This window comes from Cardiocondyla obscurior, linkage group LG19 (assembly GCF_019399895.1).
Source record: "Cardiocondyla obscurior isolate alpha-2009 linkage group LG19, Cobs3.1, whole genome shotgun sequence".
In the NCBI taxonomy this organism is placed as follows: Eukaryota; Metazoa; Arthropoda; class Insecta; order Hymenoptera; family Formicidae; genus Cardiocondyla; species Cardiocondyla obscurior.
In genome coordinates, this window is record NC_091882.1 from 28,831 (window position 1) to 44,993 (window position 16,163).

The 16,163-nt window shown below is 43.5% G+C and overlaps 1 long non-coding RNA gene across 1 annotated transcript in view; it reads right to left on the reverse strand.

Annotated features, from left to right (window-relative positions):
* LOC139110027 (uncharacterized) overlaps positions 1-12,310 on the reverse strand; it is a 36,855-nt gene extending 24,545 nt beyond the window's left edge. Inside the window, exons 1-2 of the long non-coding RNA XR_011546937.1 lie at positions 11,761-12,310; positions 11,614-11,650 (exon numbers count right to left, since the gene is read on the reverse strand). This is a non-coding gene — a long non-coding RNA (uncharacterized lncRNA). The remainder of the gene's footprint in view (positions 1-11,613; positions 11,651-11,760) is intronic.
* Between the last annotated feature and the right edge of the window lie 3,853 nt (positions 12,311-16,163).

Here is a 16,163-nt window from a genome sequence, read left to right on the forward strand (position 1 = left end):
AGACGCGGTTTCAAATGTATTTGCCGATTTTCCGCAGTCCCGCATCCTCATTTTGATCACCGTCCTGCCAAAAGGACAACCGTGGCTTTAGCGATACGCTTCTCGTGCGGCACGTCTCTATTCACCCCGCGAATCGCATTTCCACGACTACTTTCGCTTTACTGTTCGAGTTATTACGGTATCTAACGAAAAGTTACCGCTGCCCGGCGCGAGCCGCGACGAATCGAGTATTTCAGCCCGCGATGTTCAATTATCATGTCGTATTGACGTAGTAATTAAACTATGTGTACGTATGCGTGGCGTGCGATATGAGGGCTCTATAGAAAAAGCGTAGTATTAATTAACGCGCACTGTACCTCTCGCGTGGCGCACCGCTCGCGGACTCGCTCCATTCGTAATATTTCGTGCGACGTTTAATTAATAATCATAGCGAAGAAAGGGCTCGTTAGAGTTCTTTGGCAAGAGGGCACGAAAAAGTATCGTCACGTGATAAGATGATTAATCGTCGGGGCTATCTCGAGCCGCGTGAAAAATGTTCCTAATCCCGGCAAACGTTATCGACAACGTGAAACTTAATTACACAATAGATAACGTCACCGAGATATCATAAAGACGTGCACGCCGAAGAGTGCAACGGCGTCGTAATAATATAGTTCGAGAATTTACAGCAGCGAAATGTACATACTTATACTTAAAAAGCTTAATCGTTTCTATTTAAATCGTTTTTATGCAATAATAACATTTCTCCAATGTCTTATATTGGGAAACATTGTACATTACGGGATTTTTGCCATGATTAAATGTGAACGATCACCGTGTCACTTCATGCATAAAAAAGTCGCCACGAAACGTTCAGGGAATTCGAAATTTAATAACGCAAATTAAATAATGCGAATATTTTATCGTGCGATCTACATAACAGTTGGCGTGACAGATTTATAAATAATATGTGTCCGCGAAAGTTTTTTTTTTTTTCCTTTCGGAGGAAGAAAAAAAATGCTACGGAAATTAATATGCGACTAAAAAGTGTTTAAGACCCGGCGGTCTTAAAAAGTTTCAGTTGAGAACAGTTTCGGCGCTGCGGCAAAAAATTTTTCTTCCCTTTCCCACGCGTTTCCCAGATGTTTCCCGTAATGTCGGTCTTCATGGAAATTATCACAGATAATTAGCATTTAGATAAAAACATCAAAGAGAAAAACTATGTGACTTTACGTGCCGTTGTCGCCGTACCTTTTCCCATTTTTTACCTGCTCACCTGAGCTAGACCGTCTTTTCAACATCAAAATTCTAGCGCCGGTCGCCGGAGATCTTACGATCTATCCGGTAATGTCACCGGACTCTCAACGACGAGCGAGCGAGTGAGCGAGCGGACAGACAGCATGAGACCCTAAGATTTTCGGTAATCCAACACCGTAGCAGCTGTATCCTAGCTAAGAACAAAGCCTTCCGAGACAGACAGCGTGTCGTAAAATAACTAAAGATCAATAGACGCGCGCGTGAAAAAAAAAAAAGAAAAGTAAAATAAAATAAAATCCGTAATGAATAATATTACAACTTTAATTACAATTTTTTATACATCAAATTATTCTTTTCCTAATTTTGTTAGCTATATCATAGATGTTTTTTTATTTGAGATAAAAAACATCTGTAAATAATGTGTCTGTAAACAAAGTTTTTCTTCGTCAATAATTTATATCTAGGATATTTTTGCTTTTTAAAGAGACGTACAATAAAGTTCATGCTACGACATGATTAAATAACCTTTTTCTTTCTTTTTTTTTTTCTTTTTTTTCTTTTTCTCTATTATATTTAACTTGTTCTGGAAACGTTAAAATCCTTTTCCCTTGTTGCGAACCTTTATCCTAACTTGATGTATTCATTTCTAACTAAGAAAGCGACAGTTTCATTTACATTTAAAATGACAACGTGAGAGAGTAAAATCTGATCCTCGGCTAAACGTGCTCGCCCAAAGAGAGATATTATAAAATATGCAGCCGAAAGTTTTAATGTGCCTGAGAAGCTCGCGCATTCGTGTTGCTAAATCGTCGCGTGGCGGCGGAATTAAACTTCCAGGTGTGACTAGAGAGGATCGAACCGTTGGGATAAAACCGAAATGCTTCGTCGTTAATACGCGCGGCGCATTATCGTTACCGCGCATTGTGTTCCGCGCGACGTAGGACAAGGTGTAAGGGCATGTCGAATGTAACCGAAATTAACACACTCGGCGTACGGAGAACACGCGCTCGCTAGCATCCGCCATAGACACCGATTAGCGTTACTCGTGTGCATTCCGCGCTGAGTACACGTGTCCAGCTTTGAACGTCATTTCCATTCAATCGAGATCCCATTTCCCCATCGGCTCGGTCCGGCCGCGCGTCTATCGAGGCTTCGAAACGAATCTCGGCGCGCGACGATGAACCTGATGAAACTATCGCGGGCCGTGCGGCGCGAAGAGACGTCAAACCGTACGGTTCCGACTTCGGCGATGACACCGCGCATGATGTATCGACGTCGAGGGACGTTACAACTGTACGTGTCGCATCTATCGGCGATGCGTGCACACGTTTCGAGTGAATTGTCTTCCTTTCCATCGCGCGCGGTGTTTTCGTACGCGTGATGCAAAGCATCCGTGTGCAGTTAGCTCTCCGATAATTATTTCCGCTCGAGTAATTATTTGGCGAAAATCACGCGGCAGTTGATCAGCGATTAACGTATTTGGTATCCCCGAACGAAACCGGCGAAGTTCGATCGGTTCTACGGGTTCGGCGTTGTATAACGGACGCTTGTACCGTAAACCGCGTGTAAACCGGACAGTTTTGCACTCGTCAAAAACAATTTCGTTCCAACTCGGGAGCGCGAAAGTTCCCGTTCCCGGCTTCGCATGTGCGTGACGCGTTCGAAATTCCCGCAAGTTCGACGTTTTATGTTAGCCGGACGAAAATCCCATTGGTGGGCACGATCAATACCGCAGGTGGAGGCGCGGGCGTCTGGACGGGGTGCAAGGATCGAGTTTTCGCGGTGACTGTGCACCCCACGCTTGACACCGTGAGTCAAAGGTCTTTCTCAGCGAATTTATTAGTGGCTCTCACCCTCGCCCGCGCGTAGAAAAAGAGGGAGTCTCGGGAAGCGGGAGCTGCCGGGGCGCTAATCGCGGTCTCTAATACATCAACGGTCGAGCAGCGTTTTTATGATTTCGCGATAATTAGACCATTTTATTTCAACATTTTTTTTTGAGGGCGCAGGAAATATTCAAATTTCAAAAAAATATATAATTTAAAAAAGTTGGAAGAGAGAGAGAGAGAGAAAAAGGGGAGACGCCGAGTCGCAGAAAGGCCACCAAAAATAGCGCGTGTGCATTGCTATTTTCACCATTTTATTTCATTTTCAAACGAAAAAAAGTCGAATAAAATAGAGAAAATTTGCCGTGCTACCGACGGCGGCTCAAAGGGACTTGGTTTTATATCTACTCTAATGCAGGTTACGAGATTGGAACGGCCTCTCTCTCCAGGACAGTATCATACGTCCAGTAAATGTCGTATGTACGTTTATCATGTCCTACCGAAATCCAGCGGACTTCCGCTGGACGTCTAGTGCTCGTATGCCTCGAAGCTAACTCGACGTATTTGATCCTGTGACTGAATATCGCTCGGAGCGTACGATATATGAAACACTGTTCCGTATGAATAAAATGAAGCAAGCGCATCCACGCTATTCATCAAAACGAGCCTTTCGAAAAGTATGAATAAAGACGTTAAAGACATTCGCGCTTGAAGTTAAAGGATTACGTTAAGCGATCGCTGAAACTGTCGCGATGATATACGGATGACGGTGGACGCGAATGTTAAATTATGTAATTATATTTATCGTGATGAATCCCGTAACACGAGTGAAATATTACCATTGTAGTTAAACGAAGCACCGCTGTAGTAATTCAAAGTATTTCCCGCGGTGATATTTTTTACCAGTCAAATAAGTCGGTGCAAAAAAAAAAAAAAAAGAAAATGATGATTTATTTCCCTTTTTCATGTTAAGATCCGGCGTCGTTAAATATCGCGATCATACGGAGATACACGTTTCACGAGAGATTGCGTTCTATCTATTTATGACGCGAATGACCGTAGATATGTGTACCGTGTATGCAGATGTATGAGCGTATCCCTCTCATTCTAAACTATCCATCTGATCAACAAAGTCAGGATTGCTCGTCCCACACTGATAAACTGTGTACTACGCGCCGCAGTTATGCTACTGCCATTACTAATGTTGTCCCTACGCGCAATATCGAAGGGAACAATTTCCCGTTGCTGCTCCGTATTACATTTGTGTTAGGCACACTTGAGCCTTTCTTGAAGCACGCTATTCGCATTGAACTAATTAAACAAGAATTTCAATCGCGTTACGTCACTCGACTATTTTATTAATGTCACGTTTTTTTTTGTTTTTACTTTTTTTTTTAATTGCGAATACTATGGCGTCTTTGACGATATATTAATTATTTAATAACTGTCGCATATAACTTCATACAAATAATAATAATAAATCACAGCTATATGTATAATTTATTAATGACGTAATGTATATGTATAAATGTCTCAACTTTCGGAATGGTGACGTAAATTCGTACAGGTGCTCGTTACGTAAGATTAAAGATTGCGCAATAACAGTTACGAGTTAAATCTTCTTCGAAAGTAATCTAGTTCGGCAATGGAAATGCTAAAGCCAGCACACACGATTCATATTCAGGCATTTCGAGTTTGCCCGTTGTAGGAAACGCGTATCGCGAAATCCCCGATAGTGCAGCCGCGTCTGACCGTGACGCAACAGTCGCGCCAACTAGTTACTTCGGGAAATGCGGTTATCCAGTTGAAGGAGTAATATAGAAGGTCGCAATTTAGATGCAAATTACAAATTTTATCGATAGTTCCTATTTCGCCGGGCATCGCGCGGTCACAAGAGGAGCGATTTAACCCAACAGTTTTTTTTTTTTTCCATCGCGAGAGACAGATTTCTGGATGTTTCTTCGTTTGCGCGATCGCCGAGAGCCAATTGCTCTACGAGGAACGTTGAAAGAAAGGGACAGGAAGGAAGGGTAGTGAGAAAGCACCGTGGCTTTTCCGCCGCGTGATTTACTAACGGGACGGAATAATCGTACAAAATCGGTGTACGCCTCGTGCATACGTGAGCGCAGTTTGCGTGACGTTGATATCGCACGGCTGTTGAACCAAGATTCGCGTCAGATTGTCGTCTCTCGGATTTTTATATAAATACTCGGCGTCTCAGATACTCGGGAATCACTTTATATTGTAGAAGAGGCAACGCCGACAAACGGATATGTCGCATAGATCGGAAGCGATCTTCTTCACGCGAGAATGCGAGACGAAGAGGGAGTAGGTTTTCTGGTTAATCATAAATTTCGCTCAATACCGCCGGGTGAAATGGGAGAGTATTACGAAAGAAGGAAATTTCACCTCGGTATACTTCGAGCTGCATCGTGTTATGTTACGCGTTATCCTCTCAGAAACCTATCATCCGCCACTATTCCTGCCGAACTGATGAAAATTTCAATACTGCCGATCAATATTTTAATTAATTTCCGGTAAAGTGAAATTTTGCCGCTTGTTTCCTTTGGCGCTTCCTTTCTCGGTCTCTCTCTCCACGTGCTCGTGTCTTTACTCGCAATTTCGTGAACGTCAACGGGAAGAGAACGCGGCGCAACGTTTTCAGACGCACGTCGATCTTGTTCGATGGCGAGCGGTCGCTGCTGAAATGACTAGTGGTGACTAGCACCACGGGGGTGCGGGTAATGTCGGAGGTGAAGGGTCTCAAAGGCTGCTAGAGGGTGCTGAAGGGCTCCAAAGAGTGGCGCGCGAGGATGTCGAGTGCCGCGGCAGCATTTCTGCTCGAGTATCGAGCGACGAGGGTAAGGAAAAGGAAAAGAAAGGCAGGAAAAAGGGTGGGAAAGAAAGAAGAGAGGGTGGCCGTGCAAAGAAAAAGGGAGTGCGAACTTCTGACGATTTCTTCGGAAAGCAACGAGTTTGCGAGATTAATGAAAAAAAAAAAAAGAAAAAAAAAGGGAGGGAGAAAAAAAAAAGGGGGGGAAAGAACAATAACTTCGCGGCGCGCGTTACACGGTAATGGAATCGCGGACTGACGTAATGAGAAACCCCCGCGAATTGATCGCCCCATTTCTAATTGCGGCTCCCGAGATTGCGATCCTGTCGAAACAACCGCGCGGTATCGCAACGTTGATCGATACGGCTCGACTGAAATATTGGATTTATTAGTAAAATCCGATACGCCGACTACTGATCTACCCCCGTGTTCACGAGCCCGCGAGCTTTGCTTAGGAGGCAAAGCCGTATTTTCGGGTAGACGTGATCGATATATTCCCCGCGCGCAATCTCGTGCTTTCCTCCGACGGTCTCGAGCAACGGCGAGAGCCCCGACGTTTCACCCGAAAAGATCTTAAGAATAATATTCTTTTATATTCCTTTGCGCGCACGCGCCAGAGTTACTTACGATATTTTATGCAAAGCTCACAAGCTCGCCAAGTAATAGTATGCCGCCGTATTGAGAAGTTCGCACGCTATCTTCCCTCGTGAGTTTTATATTGGGCGAATACACGACGTGACTTATAAACGGGTATTTTCGTCCACGCCGCTTCTCTTCGTTCCCGCGCCTATCGCGCAAAGATCCGCGATACAGATCCTCCTCGCGTTGATAAGCCTTACCTTCGATAAATCGCGGTTCTCGCTCGTCGTCGCGACGCCGTTTTTCCGGAAGTTAAAGAGATAATCGACGTTATTGGCGATCCGCGAATATTTTTGACAAACCGTCAGGTACGCTTTTAAGGTGACACTAGGCTAAATCAAAATCTCTATAACGCTCGCCTCCAAAATATTGGTTTCGCGGTTACGGCTTATCAACCGCGAAACCACACGTCACAACCGGAAGCCATCCGTGACTTCGCGAGCTGCGGTCGGTGCCGGCATGCATTGGACCTTGACGTATGTGAAGCCGCACTCACGTATCGACCCATTTTCGATTTAAATGATAGATCTCATTTGTTATGGCGTTTAAAGCCCCGCGTTTATCCCGCGACTGTTCGGGCCCCATTAAGCACACGTGCGCACCTGAAAATACGCCCGTATAAACGGCGATTCGAAACCGCATGGATGAAGCTCATGACGCGGATTGTCGATAGCGTGTTTATAACGTATGTATCGTTTCTCTCGAAAAAAAAAGATCAAGCGTGAACGACGGAAATCGCCGATTTTAATTTTATTTCGATTTTAATTTTTTTTTCTTTTTTTTTTTTAAAACGTTTTAAAGCTTCTTTACGTCGACATTGCGAAATTCCGTTGAGGAAATATTCACGTGAAAGAGAACGCGGGATAGAGGACTCTACATACTTAGGTCCTTCGAGTTCAATCTTCAGCCGCGATCTCCGGGCATCGACGGATCAAAGGTCGAGGGATAAACCTAGGAGTGGCGGGAGAACGTTTTCGATCGCGGGGCCGTTTCCTCGTGCGGGCGGGCGCGACGCACGTTTTGCGAGTAGTACGCGTTTTAGATCAACATTTATGTCTCTCCTCGCGCCGACTGTCGTCAGCGTGATTTACTTGTGTTACGCACACTGGCGCACGGGAAACAGCAAACACGTCACGAACCAATTTTGCGCGTCGACTGCTGACGGCTGCTGTTACTCCACACGTTTACGAATCTACCTATGTAAACACGCACGCCGAATACTTTGCCGACTGGCGCATTGTGCTACTAATCAAGTGATTATATTGTTGCGAGAGAAATTGCATCGCGGTGCCATTGTCATCCGGCGAGTCGTGAGAAAATATTCGCGAATAGCGCAAAGAGACCGACCTCGCGGTACGTTTGGCTCTTTAATGAAAGTCACGTGTGCGACCGAATGAAAGGAATAATTAATACAGCTACTGTCTTATTCGCTTATTATCGTGAAAGGATTATTCATCCCCGGTATTGATCGATCGGTATTAATATTCGTCAGTAATAGCGATTAAAATGTACCCACTTATCTTCGAATGCATTTTTAATGATTTTGCAATTCCCTTCGGTGGCGCGTTAAACGTAGCTACTTCGCGGAAACGTGAATCCCGAAGGGAGGAGGAGACGCTAACGTGTTTCGGAATTGCTGCTTCCGCAAGTCGCGGCGCTCGCCGGCATGTACAAGTAGCCTGAACAGTCACAAGTAGGCGGCAGTCTTCGTCCAATTAAGCCGGGCGTACATTTTACAAGAGAAGCAGCGCGCCAAGGCGTGCCGTAAGACAGAAACAATGAGAAAAGGGAAGTTGACGAGCCCCGTGGAGCTTTTCTCGAGACCCGGAGAGGATAAGATGACCGAGGCGCGAGACGAGAAATCGTTTCTTAACAAGACATTTAGCATCAACTGACCCTTACGCTCACGTCACATTTATCTCGCAATTAATTCGACGCTCTAAGGTCTCTCATATTTATCAGTTACGCGAAAAATTTACAGCTAACGGCGACCTCTCCGCAGAACGCTGTGAGATATTTTACACCGCCTCTTGGAATTAATCCTTGTAACGTGAAAAATAAGCTTGACAGGTCAAGGCGCTCTTTACGGGCCGCTTTAATTAGAATTTTGCCCCAGGGAATGAGGCGGGCATTAATAAAAGATGAATGGTTTTTTCGCAGCAACCCAGCGGATGCGGCACGACGATCAATTTCGTTACGCGTTTCAAATGAATCGAGAAGATTTATATAGCAAATGTTCGAACGCTTTTAACTATGAAACCGGAATCGGGCCGGAGGGCGGAAAGACGTAAGACGAGGTGGAAACTGTCGGAGTATAAAAAAAAAAGAGAGAGAGAGAGAGAGAGAAAGAGCGAAATCACCAAAGCGAGATGAAAAGTCGACGGCGAAGTATTACTTAATCAAAGGACACGATGTCGATGTGACGGGTCTCGCGTAATTTGCTTGTACGAGATATTGTAAAATCTTCGCTGAATCCGCGGAGCCGTGAGATGAATTACGAGAACGGGCACCCCATCTGCGAGCGTTACGAATATTATAGAATTCTAGGGAAAGTCGGAACGCGCATAAGACGGCTGAAAATTTGAAGATAAATTAATCTACCTTTTACACATTCTTCGTGGAGACCGGGAATAAAAGAGAAAGGAGAGGGGGGAGGAAAAAAAAAAGCGAAGTTTCTCGCATTCTGCATTTTAGAAGAGAAGTTTGTTCGAAGCGCATTGAGTTTCTGTAATTCCATCACTTCGTTAACGGGATTGTACTCTGCTGTTTTACGAGTTTGAAAGGGAAAAACGCGAGGGTGGAGGGGAGGGGGGAGACGCGTTAACTTGCTGCAAAATTAATTTTCGCCGAATTTTCAAATTGTAAGCTTACACCGAGCGGTCTCTATCTAATTAAACCTGAACCCGCCAGTCGGCAAGGCTAATTTATAGTATCTATTTAAAAGACTGCAAGACTTAACTCCTACGCGAGACCTCCGCGCGATTAATCCGTCTAATAACGTAAATCTATAATAAAATGTGCGCGGTGGTAACGAATAACCTTTTCAACATTAACGTCTAGCTGAATAGAACAGCCGTGAATAAAAATACCTAACGTATTAAGTAGGGCACGTGAATATACGGATAGCGATACCATATTTAATTTTCGCTCGACGTTACGCCCGCGTCTCTAAATGAATAGTGGTCACCGCAAATAGCGTCGCGTCAAAATATTACGTAACGTTATTCCAAACATAAAATCGTATATTCCGAGGGAAAACAATTCCACCCTCGAAAATCGGCCAGCAATTTTAAAATCCCCCGCCGTTTCGCCGTCGGATTGTTGCGAGGCTATTAACGCCCCGCACATGTTATTCACACTTGATTAGGCCGTTTGTTCAGAAATATCTGTCAATCGACGCGCCGTGAATTGACTATCCATGAGTTCCATAAATCTACCTGCCGCGTATCGATGCAGTTTAAATTGCTTGTAATATCGCGGCGTGGGAGTGAGAGATTGACGCTGGGCGTTTTTATCATTTAAATCTTGCGCCACGGTGCGAGGGGGCATAAGCCGACTCTCGGCGACAGAGACACTAAAAATAAGACGGTATCTCTTATCGCAAAAAAAAAAAAAAAAAAAAAATTATATTTACTGTCTGAGGTTAAGAGGAAAGTTCAGTTTGACAGTCTATTCCGCTGAAATTTCCATTACGTTTCCCGTGTACGAGGGAAATTGAAGAGTCGCGAAAGTTTGTCCAGGCCAGCGGAGAAATAGGCGACGCGATTGTCCCGATATCTCTTTCCTCTACTTCTTGCATCTCGTGTAATTTAATCCTTTCGCCTAAGCCGATTAAATTTGAAGGGATTAACAAATAACTCGGGAGAAAGTTTCGCGCGCGCCGCGAGTTTTATTTATTCCTCACTGTTTACGTAATTTTTAAAGTCGGGGCTGCTACTGAAGATTCATCTTGCGTCACGCGGCTTGACAAAATTAATTGCTTATCGTTAAAACTGTTTTCATTTAATTACGTTATACATACTTCAATTAGAAATGTATTTAATTGTTGAATTTTCTTAACTAATTCTCGACGAAATATCGCAAAGTCGCGCGTAGATCAAGAACTATTTCAAGTATTTGTCATTGTAAAGTAACCCTTTACCCTTTAAGTAAAAGTGACTTAATTACCAAGTAAGATTCTTTAATTAAACCGTTAAATTAGCTTACAGTTTTCCCGGCCGAAGGAAATGCATCCAGCCGCGAAAATAAGTGCACGAAGTGAAATCGAAAATATTCAGCAAAATGTATAAGCTCGCCTTGGCTCTTTCTCTCTCTCTCTTTCTATCTCCCGTTAGTCACATAATCCGGCAAATATTTTAAACAGCTTTCGTGATTCAATTCGCGTGAAATAGTCTATTCCAAGATAATCTGTCTGTTTCGAAAGGAAACGATAACGCGCCGCGCGAGGATCGGGGCAGAATAACGAATATTCCAAAACGAGTTGCACGAAAGTCAGTCGTTCTCAAAAGGCAGGGTTATTACGTTTTTCTTGTTAACATAAAAAGAGATTTTTGCGAGGAATAATCTGCGCTGTGCGCCGCGCGGTGCGACGCGGTGCTTTGAGGAACAAACGTAGTGTACCTTGTAACGAAGCGTATCGCGCGGCGCAGCATGGGCTACGGAGCTACAGAGAAAAGTACGTAAAACACGTTACTGCAAAGTGCATTGTTTGTTTCGCGGGCTCTTGCCGCGTCTTGCGGACCATGCGGAATGACGCGGGAAGAGCTTTACACGCTGCACAAAACGCAGAGCTCGATAACGTAACGAGAAACGCCATTGTTCGACCCTAAGCGCCTCGCTGAACGTTAACATTTCACAAATCTCAAACAATCGCCGATGCAACCCCCTCGCGGAATTTAAATTCGTATATTTTTCTTCTTGATTTTTAATTGCATTAAAACAAACCATGCGCACGCTTCGCGTTTTTCGGAAGGTCTCAATTCGTGCGCGTCATTATAATTGAGTGATCTCTGTTCGACGACGTGTTATCGGTTCAAGAGATCCGACTACAAGCTACGAAAAAAAAAAAATGATGCGACTTACCAATGCATGAACAGCGGAGTTGGAGTTCTGCCGGTGACTGTAACATAAAATAAAATATATTATTACAGACATGTTAGTATTTAAATTAATTTAAACTTAAAGATATATTTTTATAAAAATTTTCTAAAAAGAAAAAATTATATCTACCTAAAAGTTGCTCCGCTGATGCAGGATGCCCGTCCCGGGCCTGCTCCTCCTCTCAGTTTGTGTGTCGAGTCATCCTTCCGCGCACAAGTCACCCCGACCGTGATTTTACTCGCGAAAATTACTTATCACTTTCGCGCGTTTCTGTCCAGCACTCGCGTATGGAATAAAACCGAGCCAAAAAATTGCGACCGAATACTGAACGAACTCCCGGAACGACCGACGAACCGGCTGCGGTTCGTATAATATATTATCGGCGGTGACGACATTTTCGTTGACGACGGTGGATGCAGCTGCGACGATCTGTAACAAGAAAAAAATATATAAAATTAAATTACGGACATGCTACAAGTATTTAGTCGGCAGGCTATTAGTTTTGTGTTTCAAAAAAAGTAATTCTTACCTCTGGGGTTGCTCCGTTGAGGCACGATGCCTTTCCGAGGCCTCCTCTTCCTCTCAGAATATATTAGACTTCCCGTCAGAGTTAACCAGCTTCCTCTCAGATCGTTTGAACCTCGTCCTTGCACTGGTTACCTGCAAACAACCCCAGATAATTAATTAAAATTACGCGAGTCTTCAATACGTATGAAATAGAAAAATCACCTCAGAGAGATGAGCACATAAGTAAGAATGTAGCTTACGTTAAAGAAAGAAAACGTGGTCACATGTGCTCCTCACACGGAGAATGTAGAGAGGATAGTTATCGTACCGGGAAGATTTTCGTTGAACGCAAATACGTATCACGTTAGGCACGAGCACGCGGTTGCTGTGAGTGCGTAGCATGTACACATGTGCCTCGCGCGACCGCTGGAGAAGGACAGAGCGGGAGTGAGAGAGTGGGGGTAGTGGGGGAATATACCTGGGAATATTCCTAGCGCGAGGCACACGTACTCACTACGCACTATACAGCAGCCACGTGTGTCCGTGCCGAAAGTAATTCGCGCTTCCGTTTAACGAAAATCCTTCCGGCACGATAACTACAATTAAGCTTTAGATTTCTTTTTGTTAGAGATCGTAGTAGCATCCGCTGTCGTTAACGAAATTGTCGTCACCGCCGATATTGAGAATTATACGAACCGACTGCGGTTCGTCGGTCGTTTTAGAAGTTCCGAATAGTTATTCGGGCGTAATTTTTCGCCGTTGCTTTATTCTAAACGCGAGTGCCGGACAGGAACGCGCGAAAGTGATCGGTGATTTTCGCGAATGTAAAATCACGGTCGGGGTGTTCGCGAGTGACTTGTACGCGGAAGGATGACTCGTCACGACGTCCAAACTGAGAGGAGGAGCAGGCCCGGGGGGCATCCTGCATCGGCGGAGCAACTTTAAAGTATGTATAAATTAAAAAAAAATCTTTCTTTTTATTAATCTCATTAATTAACTAACGTGTCTATATTAACATTTTCTTTTTTATGTTACAGTTACTGGCGGAATTCTACGACTCCGCTGAAGTTCATACAAATTGGTAAGTCGCATAATTCTTTCTCGTTATTTGTAAACGGGATTTCCTAAAAAATAACGCGTGCATAATTTCTTCTAGTAATACTTAAATAGTATGTCCAGGTAAAGACGGTACTTCCACGAGGACGTTCTTGATCTCGACACAAGAAACTACTATGTAAAGCGAGATTGCGAGTGAGGCGCGGAAAAATCGCGAAGACCGTCTTTGCCTGGACATATTAATTAAATATTAAAATTAAACCGAAGTTTTTAAAATAGGATCTCTAGTATTCCACATGTGGCGTAATTTGAAGTGAGCTTGCTTTTTATTTTATTCGCGGAAAAAGAAAAAAAAAAAACCCCGGTTTGCGCGACGTGTAATATAAGAAGCGAAAAATATGCAAGGCTGTATCGGGTGTCGAAAGGTATACGCTGTAAATATACATCAACCCTCATACATGCGATGTCATCTAGTGAGATTTTCGCGTACTGTTTAGGCAACAGGGTTCCTATGCTCTAGTAAAGGGAGTAAAGGGGTGCGAAAGGTTGCAACGCGTTTCGGGAAGTGCCGTAAATTCTAGTTTAGAAATACGGGAAACGAGATTTTCGTACGAAAACAGTCGGATTAAACCACGTGTCTATATATTTTTTATTTCTCGGACGGGAAAAGAAAATTCAGATAATAATTTATAAATTTCGTTCAAAAATGAAAATATACATGAAATAATCAAGCGTTATTTTATACCGCTCAGAAAGAGGACAATGTCGAAACTATTCTTTTTAATACAAATAAATAAAATGCCCGCGCATCCGCGACCAGGATACACACGACGTGAAATTATTTAAAACGTTAAAGGGGGAGATATAGAGAAAAATGATAGCCCCGCGCGCAACTGGATCAAGTTTACTCCGGGAATGCATTACGGTCATTTTTATGAAGACGGTCACCATCAATTCGTGCGGGCGAGCTGGTCACGGCACGAGAGGGATAGGATTTAAGTACGGAAAGATGAAGGGGTTGAAAATCTCGCCACCGCAGAGCGTGGCACGGATAGATCATACATCATTCCTTTGCGCGAACGAAGCTTCTTCCGTATCCTTCTGCCTACCTATCCACCATCCGCTCTCCGTCATGCTCACCCCCGCCCGCTCTTTCCCGCGCCTCATCCCTAGCCAAGCCCACCCCGTCGTCCATTTACCCTTACGAGCGCGTCTCAGGTCGGCTCGCGCAACATGCCATTCTTCAACCAGCCCGTCCGCCGCGCGCGCGATGTACGTGCGTGCTTCCCCGTCCGTAGGTTTGCGAGCCGCCCTGGGAACGTGGCATTTACGAGATTCTCGTGAAAACTCTGTTAAGCCGCTTGAGCGTCAGACTTCGTCGTGTTCCCCGGGCGCACCGGTACGTGTAAACGTTTCCGCGGCGTTAAGAGGGATGACGCCTCCTCGACTCGGCGGGCTTTGGTTGAAACGGAAAAATCGTTCATCGGATTCGCGCAATAAGGAAGAGGAGTCGTCGCGAAATCTCGCTTCATCATCTCGACGGTTTCAACGAGCTGTGACCGCGAAAAGGGAAAAGTAAAAAAAAAAAAAAAAACAATTTGCCCCTTCGTTATTAATAATTCTTTTTCACCCTCCCTCCCCTATATCTTCCCAGTAAAAAAGAAACTGCTTTTAAACGCTTTTATGTAGCCCGTTGTGAATATGCATAAAAATTTCTTCGTCACGTAGTCTCGTGACACCTTTCGTGACACGTCACACGCGACCACGTGTAATCGTTTGATCTCGCTACAGAGATGCGGGACGGTATAACACACACGACGCAATTAACGGTGTACCGTGCCACATAAAGAAGGTGTCAAGACGGCCGATCACGGTTTCTTTATAATTGTTGATATTACGCATACACACCTTTTTTTTATGCACGCATATGTGTGCCCATTTATATATAGAGATAAATATGTTTATAAATTTATCGTGTAACCGATTCAAACAATGGAATTAATTATAAAGCCTGCACCGGATAACCGCATCGTAACCACTACTTGGAGTTTCCTAGCTTTGGCTACGCTCTTTAAGCAAAGCGCTTTGAGCACAGAGGAGCTGGTTTCCTTCAAAACCAGCACGACATGCGAAAGTCATAACGTTGGTATCAAAGTAGGTAGCTAATTACAGTACAGCTGTGGGGCATCGTAGATATAGAAGATATATTTATGAGGTGATATATATATATTTTTTTTTCTTTTTCCTAATGAGTTATTTCTGGGACAATTTTTCTTTCATTTTTATACTGTTAAGACTCGGTAAAAATAATTTAAAAAATAACTCCCTTCTTTTTCTGCATATGCTTAGAAGAAATTGATATACGTATCATGTGTATAAATTATATTGTGCATGTATATGTATCATTTCTTCGTAAAGAAATTCTTTATTTAAATTTCAACCCGTAATCGCTATATTTCTTAAATTCTTATGACACGAAAAGATAACGGGGAATAAATATAACTTTTTGTTGGCAAAAACATGAAAGAAATATTCACCCACGTTCACGTTGTGGAATACTATTAATTATAAGACTCGACAATCAGCCCACCCGAACGTAAAATTGCGAGAATTATTTACGAGCGTTATAGCATTATCTAATTTGCACAGTTTTGCGAGATCTAATGTTAAAATGACGGCGATGTTGAAGCGCCGCGATCATACCAGTATTTATGCGCGCTTAATAACAATTATTCGATGTTGCGACTAAAATAACGATATGTCACCGAACGCCAGCCAAACGGATTTAATGATTTGCAATGGCTATAATAATTATGCTCGTATTACGTTTTGACGTTTAAATATTCAAAATAACGAATGGTTTGATTATACAATATTAGTCGCTTCGAGCATTTGCTAAATTACATGTAAAATAATCGTTACATAGATGCTTCAAAGAACATCTGTTTTTTGGTGTAATTGTACAGGTT